General features: G+C 43.1%; 1 non-coding gene across 1 annotated transcript; it reads right to left on the minus strand.

The window, feature by feature from the left end:
• Positions 1-12,837: 12,837 nt before the first annotated feature.
• Positions 12,838-12,910, minus strand: trnav-cac (transfer RNA valine (anticodon CAC)). The gene has a single exon. It is a non-coding gene; the product is annotated as a tRNA-Val (tRNA).
• Between the last annotated feature and the right edge of the window lie 346 nt (positions 12,911-13,256).

Here is a 13,256-nt window from a genome sequence, read left to right on the forward strand (position 1 = left end):
CTCTACCCAGTAACGCCTCTCTCGATATATACCCTAAAAATGAAATATCCAGTTACACGGTACAATTTGGAAAATCTATAGATCTAAGGGGGTCGTGGGAAGTGGGGTTGGCGGAAATACAGTATCCTTACACTTGGGCTGTTTTACAAGATAAGGATGCCACCTTCGCCATTTTTGATGATGTTAAAATCAATGGATATTCACGATACAAGGAGGTTATTATGACAATGTGGATAAAATATTAGATGAGATTCATAAACAGTTCTCAGAAGGCACCCCCAACATCAAGCTATATTACAACCCTATTAAAAACAGAGTGTACAAGGTGTCAAAACCAGGTATTAGCATTCAAACCAGCGGCCAACTGGGGCGTATATTAGGGTTCTATTCTGACACAGAGAGCAGGTTCTCAGAAGTGGTGGGGCGGCTTTTACACTCTTTATGTGTATACGGATATCATAACCCACCAGAGGGTCGGGGATAGTTATGTCCCCCTTTTGAGAAATGTACTTATTAAAGGTAAAAGCAATGACATGGTCACAATTACTTATGACAAGCCACACTACGTACCAGTCTCAAAGACCCACTTTGACAACATCACGATCGAAGTCAAATCGGATCAGAATATCAACGTACCCTTCCGCTTCGGTAAAGTTATTGTCAAACTACATTTTCGACCCCTGAAACAGTGTGTACATTATTAAAATGGCTACCTCGAGGGGTTATGTAGATCCTAGCGCCTATGTGGATTATTACAAGATGCAAGCCGGGAACGGCTTGCCCGGTATTGTAGGAGCCCCCACAATGTATGGCGCCGGTCTAGGAGGACTCTTTCGTGGTCTCTTTAGAATGGCCGTACCCCTGCTTAAGAGAGGCTTTGCTATAGCCAGACCCCACTTGAAATCAGCGGCTAAAAATATTGTTAGTGACGTGTTCACCAATGTTATGAACCGGGCAGCTAGCCATGAGCATCAGGAGGGTTCGGGTCTCATGGTAATGGCGAGGAGGGGGGGTAAAAGAAGAAACAGCATGTGTCCACCAGGGCGACGAAGATCCGTGGCTAACAAAAAACGAAGAATCTCTCATTCTCCAACATATCGTGGAAATTTCAGACACGGCCCCTCTGGAGTTTTTTATAGCTGGCAATGGCGAGGATTATATTGATTTGAATAACACATTTATTTTAATGAACTGTAAAGTGACTGATGAGGATGGCGATGCAATCGAGAAGACGGCCAACGCTGGGGTCATCAATTACCCGGTGGCCACCATGTTTTCACAGGTGGATGTGACCCTGGGAGATCGGCTCATTAGTCAAAGCAGCAATACTTACCCCTATAGAGCCATGATGGAGTGTATCCTTAATTATAGTGAGGAGACCCTGAGCAAACAGTTCAGCCCCGGCCTTTTCTTCAAAGACATCCCGGAAGCTATGGACGACAAGGATCCAGAGGGACTCAATAAGGGTTTTCAAAAAAGAACGGCCTCTTCAACAGAAGGGAGGACCTTTGAGCTAATGGGGCATATCCATGCAGACATATTTTTCCAAGAAAAACTCATGCTCAACGGGGTAGACATTAAAATTAAAATGATCCGTAGTAAAAGTGCTTTTTGTCTGATGACCCCTGATACTGAAAAATATAAACTGACCATATTATTGGCCTCGCTGTTTGTGAAGAAAGTGTCCGTCTCCCCGGCGGTTAAACTAGGACACACGCAGGCGTTAATGACGGCAAACGCCAAGTACCCGATCGAAAGAGTCTATATGAAAGTCCACAGTATCCCCGCAGGGACACGGGTGATGAACCAGGAAAATCTGTTTCTAGGACAGCTCCCAAAACAGGTTATTATAGGTCTCGTGGATAATGATGCATTTACCGGGGTTTACAACAAGAACCCCTTTAACTTTAAACATTTTAACGCGGAATTTATAGCGTTGTACGTCGATGGTGTGCAGGTTCCATCCAGACCTTTTCAACCTGACTTTGAAAACGGCAATGCGGTTCGTGAATATTACAGTCTAGTACTGGCTACGGGTCGTCATCTCAAGGATCAAACTCTGCTGATCGATCGCCGGGAATACTGCAGCGGTTACACCCTGAACGGTTTCAACCTGACCCCTGATGAAGAGTGTGGACAACATTTTTCACTGATGAAGACGGGCAATATGCGTTTGGAGATGCGTTTCAAGCAGCCTCTACCACGCACTGTAAATATGGTCGTGTATGCTGTGTTTGACAACATTATTGAGGTGAATCAGAGGAGAAACGTTCTGTATGATTATTATTAAAATGAACACCAGAGAGCTCAACCACATCATGAATGCCCTGGCCGGCTCACGGAAACTGTTTCAAGGAGTCTACGCCTGCGATCAGCTGCCTAAATTTAAGATCAAGAATTTACCTGCAATGTACATAATCAACACACACCCTAAAAATATGCCCGGAGAACATTGGCTGGCTATTTATCTAAGGGAGGACCACCGTGGTGAATTTTTTGATTCCTATGGAAACCCCCCGGATTTCAGACCTTTCCCTCGGAAGATCAATAACTTTCTGCTCAACAACTGTCAAGAAACCATTTACAGCGGTCGTCAAGTACAAAGTCTTCAGACCTTCACTTGTGGTCAACACTGTGTGTTTTTCTTATATCATAGATCTAAAGGAAGGTCATACCCCGATATTATGGCCTTGTACAGTGAGGATTTAGGCCAAAATGATAAAAAAGTGGCAGAGTTTGTCAGTACACTGTGGACCCCCCCTTATAACACAATGACTTACGACCCTAGCCAGCCATGTATACAGATGGGGTGTTCTTGTGAGGATTTTAAAAGATGATGAAAAAATAATGAAAACAGCCTTTGAATCATTAGTTTTGTTTTTATTCAAAACAATTCTAATACAAAGCAGGAGTTATGTTATAAATAAATGTACAACATTTGAAAATAAAACAAATTAAATAAAAAATTGTTTGTCGGGTCATTATTTACAGGGGAGACAAATAAAAACATGAGATTAATAAGCTTCCCAACGATGGATTGATCCTGAGGATGGTCGCTCAGCACGGTCAGAGTAATGAGATATCGGAGTCAGATCAGGCTCCACCTCTTTACACAGATGGAATTTTTGTCGCGTTTCCTGGTTAGGAACTGTGGATTGGGGCATGTTCAGACAGGCCATCGCCTGTAGGAAAGCATTCCAGCCTACAGGTCGGCGACTATCGGGTACCTTATTAGTGCTAGTGACACTCTTCAACAAATCAAACATGTGTGAACCTTTGATCAGTTGTCCTTTAAAAACAAATTCACCCTGTTCATTCCAAGCCGTTACCCGCGGTTTCTGAACCATTTTGTGCAGGATATATTCTGCATGTCTTTTGCTTCTGGCCGGCATGTTTCTCAAAACATCCGTTACAACATCTCCCTCTGAACTCTCAACAGGTTCGGTCACCGCAACATCTTTATCAACCGTACCCCCCGCATCAGCCCCAGAACCATTTTCTTGAGAGGCCATGGTTAAAGTTAAAATGTTTTGATCTTTTTCACCCTGTCTAACCAAATGGAGGTAGCGCTGTAACGTGTTGGTATACAACTGGGCTTTGGAATACTGATTTAAATCGGCCCTGGCCTGTATAGCTTTCATTTCAGAGTCCAGGTTGTTTTCGGCCGTTTGTCTAATGGGCTCTGGCCCGACAACATTTTTTCTCAGTTTCTCAAGCTGCTCCTGAGGGATCAAAAACATTTTCTGAGCATATTCCATTATTAACCCACTCTGGAAGCTAGAAGACTGGTTAGGAAAGGCACGGCTATGCTCAACAGCGGTCCTATAAAACCCCCGGTTTGATTAATCTTCTTTCTTTTTCTTTTAATAGAATACTTCTTATTAGCGATGATCTTGATAACCGCTTTTTGTTTTTTGAGTTTAGAATGTTGAGAAGGGGTTAGGGGTATATTACCACGTAAGATGTTAAAAGCTATTTCACACAGGGTCTCGATCAAATCCGAGGGGGCCCCTGCCAGCACAGCTTTCCTATGGCGCGGGCTCCCCTCAAATAACATTTGCAAAAGTGGCAGATTTCTTTTAATCCGAACAGACATTCTTATTTATTTCCTTTTCTTTAGCACATACACTGCCGGCCAATCGGGCGGGCACAAACCTGTTCTGAGGCGAAAGTCTTCTGGGGTTTGTGCTTTTAAGTCTGCAATCAAGTACCCGTAGGGTTTTTTGGTGGCATCCTCAAATGCCTCCAAAAAGAACTTGGTCTGGTTAGGGTACATTTGACGAGCCAAGACGGTGACCTGTAGTTTATCTCTGGGGTTTTTAAAAAGAATTATATAATTGGCTTTAAATTAATAGTGCGGCTTTTTTTACCTTGAAAAAATAGATTTTGAACTAAATAAATAATACTTAAATTCCTATGATGAGTGTACTTTGTGAAAGCTTTTTCCACTTCACTGTTGTCACCGGCCTGCTCCATCAGGTCATCAAGGATCACTAGATTAGTTTGACCGGGCGGGAACAAGTCATCGTCACACAACAAGGCGGGGAGACCTTGCACAAATTTCAGATTATTTTTTTTCGAAGCCAAATCATCGTAGAGAGGTTGCCAGCAAGAGTAACACCACACTATGTTGTCAAGAGCTTGGGACTTGGTTGCGTCCACATCTTCTATGATGTTCTTTATAAGATAGCTCTTCCCCGAATTGGAGGGACCAGCTATAATACAGGAGAAAGGGTGTTGAAGTCTGTTATCAAAACCACCGCTAATATCCATAAGGCAGAGTGGTATAATCAGTCTTCAACACTCTTTTATTGTACACCACCCTGAATCGTTTGTTTAGTGATCTATTTTCCAACATTTACCCCTTTTTATTGCGATAGATCTGATTTCCGGCTGTAATAATCTCACGAGGAGGCGCGTCTTTCTCGGTTACAAAACTTTCTACCAGGGTCGTCAGAGACTTGATGTTAATGAGCTTGTTGTTACAATGGTTCAGAGTGAAACCCTTAACTTTCATACAGGTCTTACCCGCAGCCGTTCTGTATGCGTAAGTCTTAGGACCCCCTGAAACAAACTCCACTATGTGGTCCTGAGGATCTAGTTCGCTCGTTAACTCCCCAAGGTAGTCCCCGAGGGGAGGGACCCAATCCCCTGGCCTGGTGACAAAGATTACAGAGTCAGTATCATGATAGAGCGTGCGTTCCTGCAACTGATCCATTAAGTTGTACAGTTCAAGCCGGGCGTAAGCCGTGGTAACACCCGTCAGCGCTCTCTCTTCATCACTGTGCAGACAAGAGGTAGTTTGATTTTCAGTTTCCACACACGTTCTACACAGAGGGAACATCAATTTTCCCGAACACCAGTAAGGCAACACGGGTAAGAACAGCTCGCGAGGAGGGTACATGGTGACTTTGATCAAACAAAAGTAATGTCCGATTTCGAGAAAGTCACGATAAACAATGGTTGGACGCCCCACCGGGTACATTTTGGTCTTGTTGACATAAGGGTACAGACTGGTGAAATCATAGTAATCTTTAGGGGCCCTCCACTGGACCTGTGCCACGTGGTCATTTAAGAATTGAAAGTGTGATACTGCATGTTGTTTGGAAAACATAAATTCTATAAACTGTTCAGGGGTTTTAATCAAGGTTGTGTTTAGACGGTAATTTCTTTCCCCAAACTTACCCCACAGACTGTTTAAAATCTGTTTGGACATTTGTCTCTTGGCGGGGTTTACAGTTATGTTCCCCGGCTCTAGACGGATCCCTTCCTTTTCAAAATATTGCTGAACGTATCGCTCTTTGGCCGCGGAGTCAACACACCATGAGGGATAGCCCGATGCCTCCTGTTTCCCTTTCAGATGGGTCATAATGTAATCAGCAAAAAGAGTATCAGATTTTTCAGAAAAATGCCAAACCTCATTCACCTTACCGACTCTGTAACCTTTCTCCACCGCCTTGTCAAGCTCAATGCTACACCAGACACCCGTCAGCGCTCTCTCTTCATCACTGTGCAGACAAGAGGTAGTTTGATTTTCAGTTTCCACACACGTTCTACACAGAGGGAACATCAATTTTCCCGAACACCTGTAAGGCAACATGGGTAAGAACAGCTCGCGAGGAGGGTACATGGTGACTTTGATCAAACCAAAGTAATGTCCGATTTCGAGAAAGTCACGATAAACAATGGTTGGACGCCCCACCGGGTACATTTTGGTCTTGTTGACATAAGGGTACAGACTGGTGAAATCATAGTAATCTACTCTCTCACCCTCCTTTACCTCATAATGTAAACAGAGGGCGTTGGTACGACCCCCAAATAACGCATCCCGGGGCTCTAGACGTTCAGGAAAGTCCAAGGTTTCCATAAACCGTTGTACCCCCGCTTCCTGTTGCTTCAGGGTCGTCCACTCGTGTTTCCAAATCACCAGCACGTTCAAACCATAGGTGTTTTTTAAAGTTTCAATTCGTTCCTGGAAATCATAGTACATATCACCGCAGAGTTTTTGTGTTACGGGGTTAAAGGTGTTTGGGTCGAAGCACTGAGGACAGCCATGGTAAATACAACCTGCAAACTCATAAGCGGTACGCCGCCCGGACACGTCGCTAAAACCGTCTAAGTAGTAAGGCCCCATTTTGACTTCCCCTTGATTTAAAGCATGTCTGATGAAGATGTTATCCCGGGCACTCAGGTATTCCAGCCACTGTATGGAGACAGTCGAAAAGTTCTTTTGTCTAGCACGATAGTTGTCAGAAGTGGTGACCGCTATAGTGTTTTTCTGCAAGAAATTGGACCGATACATTTTCATGCAGAGAGACGCTATGGTCACACTTTGCAAAGGGTCGAGACCCGATGTGTTGATAACCTCGGCGCAGAAACGCACACAGGCTTCTTTAAGGATCACCACATCATTTTTACAATAAGCGGCCATCTCTTCTCGGAAATCAAAAACACCTCCCTTAACCGTATTGTACCATTTAAAGAATTCCTCCCTCTCATGAGACATCATAGTATCAACCCCATAATAAGAGGCGGGCGGGTAGGACCCTCGATAATTTTGAGTGTCCTTAGTATTAAAAAAATGGCAGAACCAACCTTTCTTCTGAGCCTCAAAACCCAGAGCCTTAGGCAAAGCGCTCAATTTCATGGGGAGGAAATTTAACGAGTCTATGTAACGTTAGTTGAAAGCTTCGTCGGTGAAACACATGATCTTGCTACCCTGAGCTATTATTTTTGGGGTCACCCCATTTTCCACCAGATACTTCATCAAAATGTAAGAATCATAACCCTTAGCATTGTGGGCAATAAATGTGTAATTGAGGTATTTTGGACCGCGATACCGCGTAAAGAAATCCCTGACACAACTCTCACCGCTAGCTGACCACTCACGATCCAACATGTCAATACAGTGTATATAATTAGCAACGTGGACCCCGTTTTCTTGCCGGCATTCAAAAGCAAAAAAGACATACCGGTTGTGCGGCGGCTCCTTTTTAACCGGCTGAATAAAGCACTGGTGTTCGGACCCCGGGGTTAAATCAGCATTACAGATCCTGCATCTCGGCTCCAGACATTTGTGTGGTTTAACCTCATGAAAACGGTACTGGAGGCAACACTGCGGGCAATATTTAGTTTGATCACAATAACTCCGTTTTTTAACCCCCTCAGCAGCGGCCCTCTGTACCTTATGCTCGGAAAAACAGAACGCTGAGAGACAAATCCTTAAGCAATCTTTACATCGGATGGTAGGGGCCAAACCCTTACGACATTGCGGATTGAAACAGACGTTACAGTAACCGTCACAGCGGTGCTTAAGCTTATCATTGAAGGCCTTATAACACCAATGACAAACATACGAACAACCCAAAAAAGCCGTCAAACTCTTTATTCCAAAGTAATGACTATCACTTAGGAAGAGAAACAGTGTCTGTGTATGGGTTTCAGGATGTATCTGAAATTTCACAAATACTTCCTTTACCTCACAACGGTACCACACAACAATTTTTAAAGACAACAACTCCTCAAACTTGGTGATGTCTGAAAAGGTAACCATCTGTTGAGAGTTTAAGCCGGCCCTCTGATGAAGCATTAAAGCCTCTTGCAGAGCTTGGGGTTCAGGCATGTCGGGGGTGAGTAGTTTTATTAAACTGTAAGCAAAACAGAGCTTATTGTCCCCACTGGAACTCACCACTAATTGCCTGAGCTTGGTCCTAATTATGTCGTTCTTCAAGCATTTCGACAGTCTTCTAAGCGCCCCACCCTCAGGGTTACGAACCACATTCATTACCAGAGACAGACTTTCATCAGCTAAGATGGCTGCGTTACTTTGCAATAACGCTTCGATTTTAGCCAGACATCTAAATTATCTCCACTCAGCATTACAGATAGGTTGCTAAACAAATCATCCCCTCTGAGTTCTAACTGTACAACATCTCGAGGTCTGACCCTTTCAGCAACCTGTTCAAGCATTTTCTGCAAGGCCTCGTGTATGTTGACAAATATTTCTGCATAATTGTCACAATTTAAAAGTTCTGCAAAATTAAAACGCTGAATCATTTCAAAATTGTTATAGGCCGGTCTATCTATAATCACGGGATCACTGGTACTCTTGGACACATCATCATTTTGAACAAAGCCTTCACCCCCTACATTCTCACAGAGCATGTCCTCCACAGCCTTATCAGTCTCAGAACCCTCCACATTCCGAACACCCCCACTGCTGACATCTACAAAACCCCCTTTTTGAGGAGGCTCATTTAAAGCCTGTAAAAGTCCTTCAAAGATATCCAACCGGTTAATGTCAAGACCCTCCTCTATAGTGATGGCTGCTTCTGCCGCCATCCTGTGTTCTAATTGTCTCAAATCATTTATAATAGGGGCAGAATTTGGTCGGGGTAGCTCCTCCAAAGCCTCCACCATTTCAAACAAATCGGGGTGAACTAGGGGGTGAGCCTCTATAAGCGCTACCGGTGGGAGGTGGTTATTTAGATCATTGACCATCTGTAACAGGTCGGGGTTCACCGGTAAGTCTGTTAATTCACATTCTATCGGTGGTAATTGGGGGTTATTTAAATCATTTATCATTTGTAATAGTTCCAGGTTCATTGGGACATCAGAGGAGTTCACAACAGGGCCGGGGATGTTCTCTCGGGAAGGTCTTTTTGGGGCCCTAGCTTGTTCATAATCCTTTAGTTTGTGAGTTCTTTTACCAAGTCAGGACATTTTTTAATTTATTTTTTATTTTTCCAACAACCCACAATAGTAAGGCGTTTTGTGTCTATTAAAACATTAAATACTGTACAATTCGTTAGTAAGGGTATTAATAAGGGTGTTTTGGCTCTCTATCACCAGGTTTTGCCCCACTAACACAAGTCTTTGATTTTGTAACAAAGTATGTAGCAACTCATGCCGACCTTCAGGAAGTAGCTCCGGGGGCTGGTGGCCTGGCTCAGCTTCAAAGGATGGTCGCTCCGGTAAATCTCGGTCGAAGGAGGCAGGGAGCGAGCGTATACTCATGGACGGAGACCAAGAAGGCCTTTGCGGTGACACCCTGGCCAAGCGCGGGGAACTGTTCCGCGTTTCTGTAGCCAAGAAATGGGTCTGGGGGGACGATGTTGAAACCAGGCCGTCGTTGGGTGGTGTGTCAGCCCTGACTGACGGCGACCCATGAGGTTGTTGGATGCCTCTATTTGTTCCGCCCGACAATGCGGCGGGCTGAATCTGGGGTGTTGAATTACCCCCAGAAGGCTGTGGCCTGAGTAGATGTTGGGGGGTCTCCAAGACCACCGTGGGGGATCCACTCGGTGATCTCACCGGGGAAGATGTTTGATCCCACTTAGACGGGGTAATTGTTCTCAATAGCTCATCCACAGAATGACTATCCCAAGAGTCTTGGGAAGAATAAAAATATACATTACATTTACATCTTTAAACGGCGACAAAAATCAAACTTAAAACAACATGTCCAGGACATTCAAAACCTTTAGCTTTTTTAGACCTTTGAAAATAGCCTTAGACATTCACTACAACGCAATATTATTTACAGACAATATATTTATTAGGACTTGATAATAAATGTAAAACAGAGAAGCCGCTGTAAATAAACTGTTTCTTAAATGTTTCTTTAAAAACTGTAATATTGTTAATAAAACACACACACACACAACAACATTTCATTTTTAAACGAACCTTCCAAGTGTAAACGCTTCCTGATCCCGGGACTTCCTGTTTCACAAACGTTTTCACGATCTGTTTAAATATTAAATACAATGAACACCTTCAAGCCTTTTCCTACAACCACTTTAAAACAGAAGTATAATAGCGGGAGATAAGCCAAACAACTTACTAAACCCTTTCGGACGGCTTTACTTCCTAACCAGACGGTACGGCAATCGGTCATTTCTAAACACGTTCCCCAGAAACAAGCCTAGACCTGTCCGGACTTCTAAAGATCTTTCCCAGAACCCCCCGCCCTACAGGAAACGGTCACCCATCGCTTAAATATTAGCCCTCAACGGGCAAACAAAGCCCTTTTAAAAACATTAAAGTTTGAATGATCTTACTTACCTCCACAGAATAATCGTTTCTTATGTTTTTCGGCTGGTTTAGCTTTTTGCACCGCTGTGAAGGTAAGAGACATGTTTAACCTTTAACCACACCGCTTTATAAAAAGCTTTAACCTCTTACAGGCTGCAGATATATACTCACAGCTATCAGATACCGGGGCTGACGGCCTTTCAGATTCTTGAAAGGTTACGGTTCTCGAAGGTAAAACGAAACAAGCCCTCGATGTGGAAGGCCTTTCGTTGTCTCGAACCACATTTCTTAATACTGTTAGACAGGATAATTTTTTTAAATTAACAAAACTGGACTCAAACATCTTACAGAATCGTTATACAAACAAACAGGGGTTTAGTTCTTACCCGGTCGGCAGACAGCCTGTCTAGGGACAACCACTTCTCTTGGTCGAGACATTAATCATAGGCCTTTCGATAGTTTCTGTGTAATTAAAGAGACCGGCATTAATATATATTAAAACGTTTTCATAACTCTAATGAGCCGCTTCAAAACCACACACACCCATACATAAGAACCCATGAGCGCAAACACAAAAATCTTACCGTCGTTGTTCCAGATGATCTCCTCAGCGTTGGGAATTAACTCCTGTTGACTGGCTGAAAAATAATTTCACAGAACTTAAAACAGATGTTATAGCCTTATTTACAATACATGCACACAACATGCTCTGAGTCAATGAAAATAATCTGAAGACTTGCCTAAAAACTCGTTTAAATCGACGTCGCTGATGTTGTTTCCGGACATTGTTGATCTTTAGTCTTAAATCGAAAGGTCAGTATGAGTCTGTCGAGCTGAAGACCAGACCTTCATACTTATACTGATGGCCACATGCCGGATCTGCTTGTAAGGCATTGTTCTGGTCTGGCCTTTGTGCATCAAGACCTATAGTCAACAAACCACTAAGAATATTGCAGGCCTTTATAAGCGCTAAAAAACAACCTGAGCCAAGAAACTAACTATAAAGATCTAAAATAACTAGCGCTTTTACAGTGATTTTTTTTTTTTTTTTAATAGCGATGCTTTGTTTGGTATTAAACAAGTCACAAACTACTCAGAACAGCGTTTATCCCCGCAAAAGAGATATTTGGGTTTATTTTACAAAGCTTATAAATTATATAGGTTAAAAGTATTCTGAATGTTTTGATACCACATGCCATACGTACTGTTGTCTGAGCCCACCCCCGCCACCCATGGTGTGAGTGATTTAGCCTTGAGTGTTGTGATCTATTTAGCATTGAGTGATCAGTTGTTTTTATTTTTTAAACGATTCCTTATCATCAGGGATTGAGACTGCTAAAATACCTTAAAAGCATATCCTTATCTTAAGTCTAACTCTTATGAGCTTTAAGACCCTAGAATGTATTTAAGTAAAACGACTGAACACATTATGTGAGAGATAAAATATAACCACAGCTTTTTTTTTTTTTTTTTTACAAAAACAATTAACCTATACACACAAACACCCACACACACACCCTCTTTTTTAATTTTATTTTTAATTAAATTTGAGGGGAGAGACAGAGCCAGATACAGTGTGGATAACATAAGTACCCTATGCAAAACAGGCATTGTTAGGACCTGGGATCATAACAGACAACAGAACTTGTTGATCTTATAAAATGATTGGGCGAGAGAGAGAGAGAGACAGACAGAGACAGTGTGAATATGATAAACGCACTATTCAAAACTGGCATTGTTAAGACCTGGGACCATTACAGACAACAGAACTTGTTGATCTTATAACGGTTTAGATTTACTAAACCATTACATGTATATTTAAAAAAGACCCCCAAACACTACAGGAAGAGCCGACCCATTCACACTCTACAGTTGACCAACAAGAAAAACAAGAAAAACAGGTTATGGGCGGCCTTGTTGTTCAGGGTTTTATGGGTGTACACTTTCTGACGGATATGACGTAGGAATAATTAAGGAAATAACTCTACCTAAAATCACGCCTCCCAATTATGACGTAGGAATATTAATAAGCTTAGGGCATACGTCATAACAAAATAGGCCGCGCCCATAAAACCCTACTATCTACTCATAAGAGTAACAGCAATGTCGCCGATCCTGCTACGGTCGTATTGTAACAGCAACAACATGTATCGATTTTAAAACTGTCAGTTCCAGCGCCTCGCAAAGCTACCCTTCTGTGATCGTTTGTTCTCAAGGGTCAGGATTTCTTGACACTCCGAGGGATGGCCGGCCGCGTTACAGGGACAGATAACACGGCACTAGCACGCGTGCACCACGGGTTGTTTCCGCCCGGTTTCGAACCAGGGACCTTTCGCGTGTGAGGCGAACGTGATAGCCACTACACTACGGAAACCGACCTGTCCTGGTGTTTCGAATGGCTCCCATCGAAGCCGGCTGGTAAAACGCGCACAGGCGTTTCCCGTGGGCCAGCCTGTGAGATAAAGGTTTCTATTTTCACTGACCTATTTTGCATTGCTCAAGGACACATCAGGACACTTTGGAAACTCTTTCAAAGGAAGAACGCCCTGAGCTATGACAAGACTTACACTTACCCCAACAAGGTGATGCTCAATGGCTTGTTCAAACAGCTGCTGCTCGTCTTGTGCCACCATCAGACAATCACAGAGCTATTGTGCCTTCTACACCTTACGGTAGCTTTACTTTAACAATAATAATGACGGCGACCACGACGACAAAAA

Source organism: Amia ocellicauda (genome assembly GCF_036373705.1).
Source record: "Amia ocellicauda isolate fAmiCal2 chromosome 11 unlocalized genomic scaffold, fAmiCal2.hap1 SUPER_11_unloc_3, whole genome shotgun sequence".
Classification (NCBI taxonomy): Eukaryota; Metazoa; Chordata; class Actinopteri; order Amiiformes; family Amiidae; genus Amia; species Amia ocellicauda.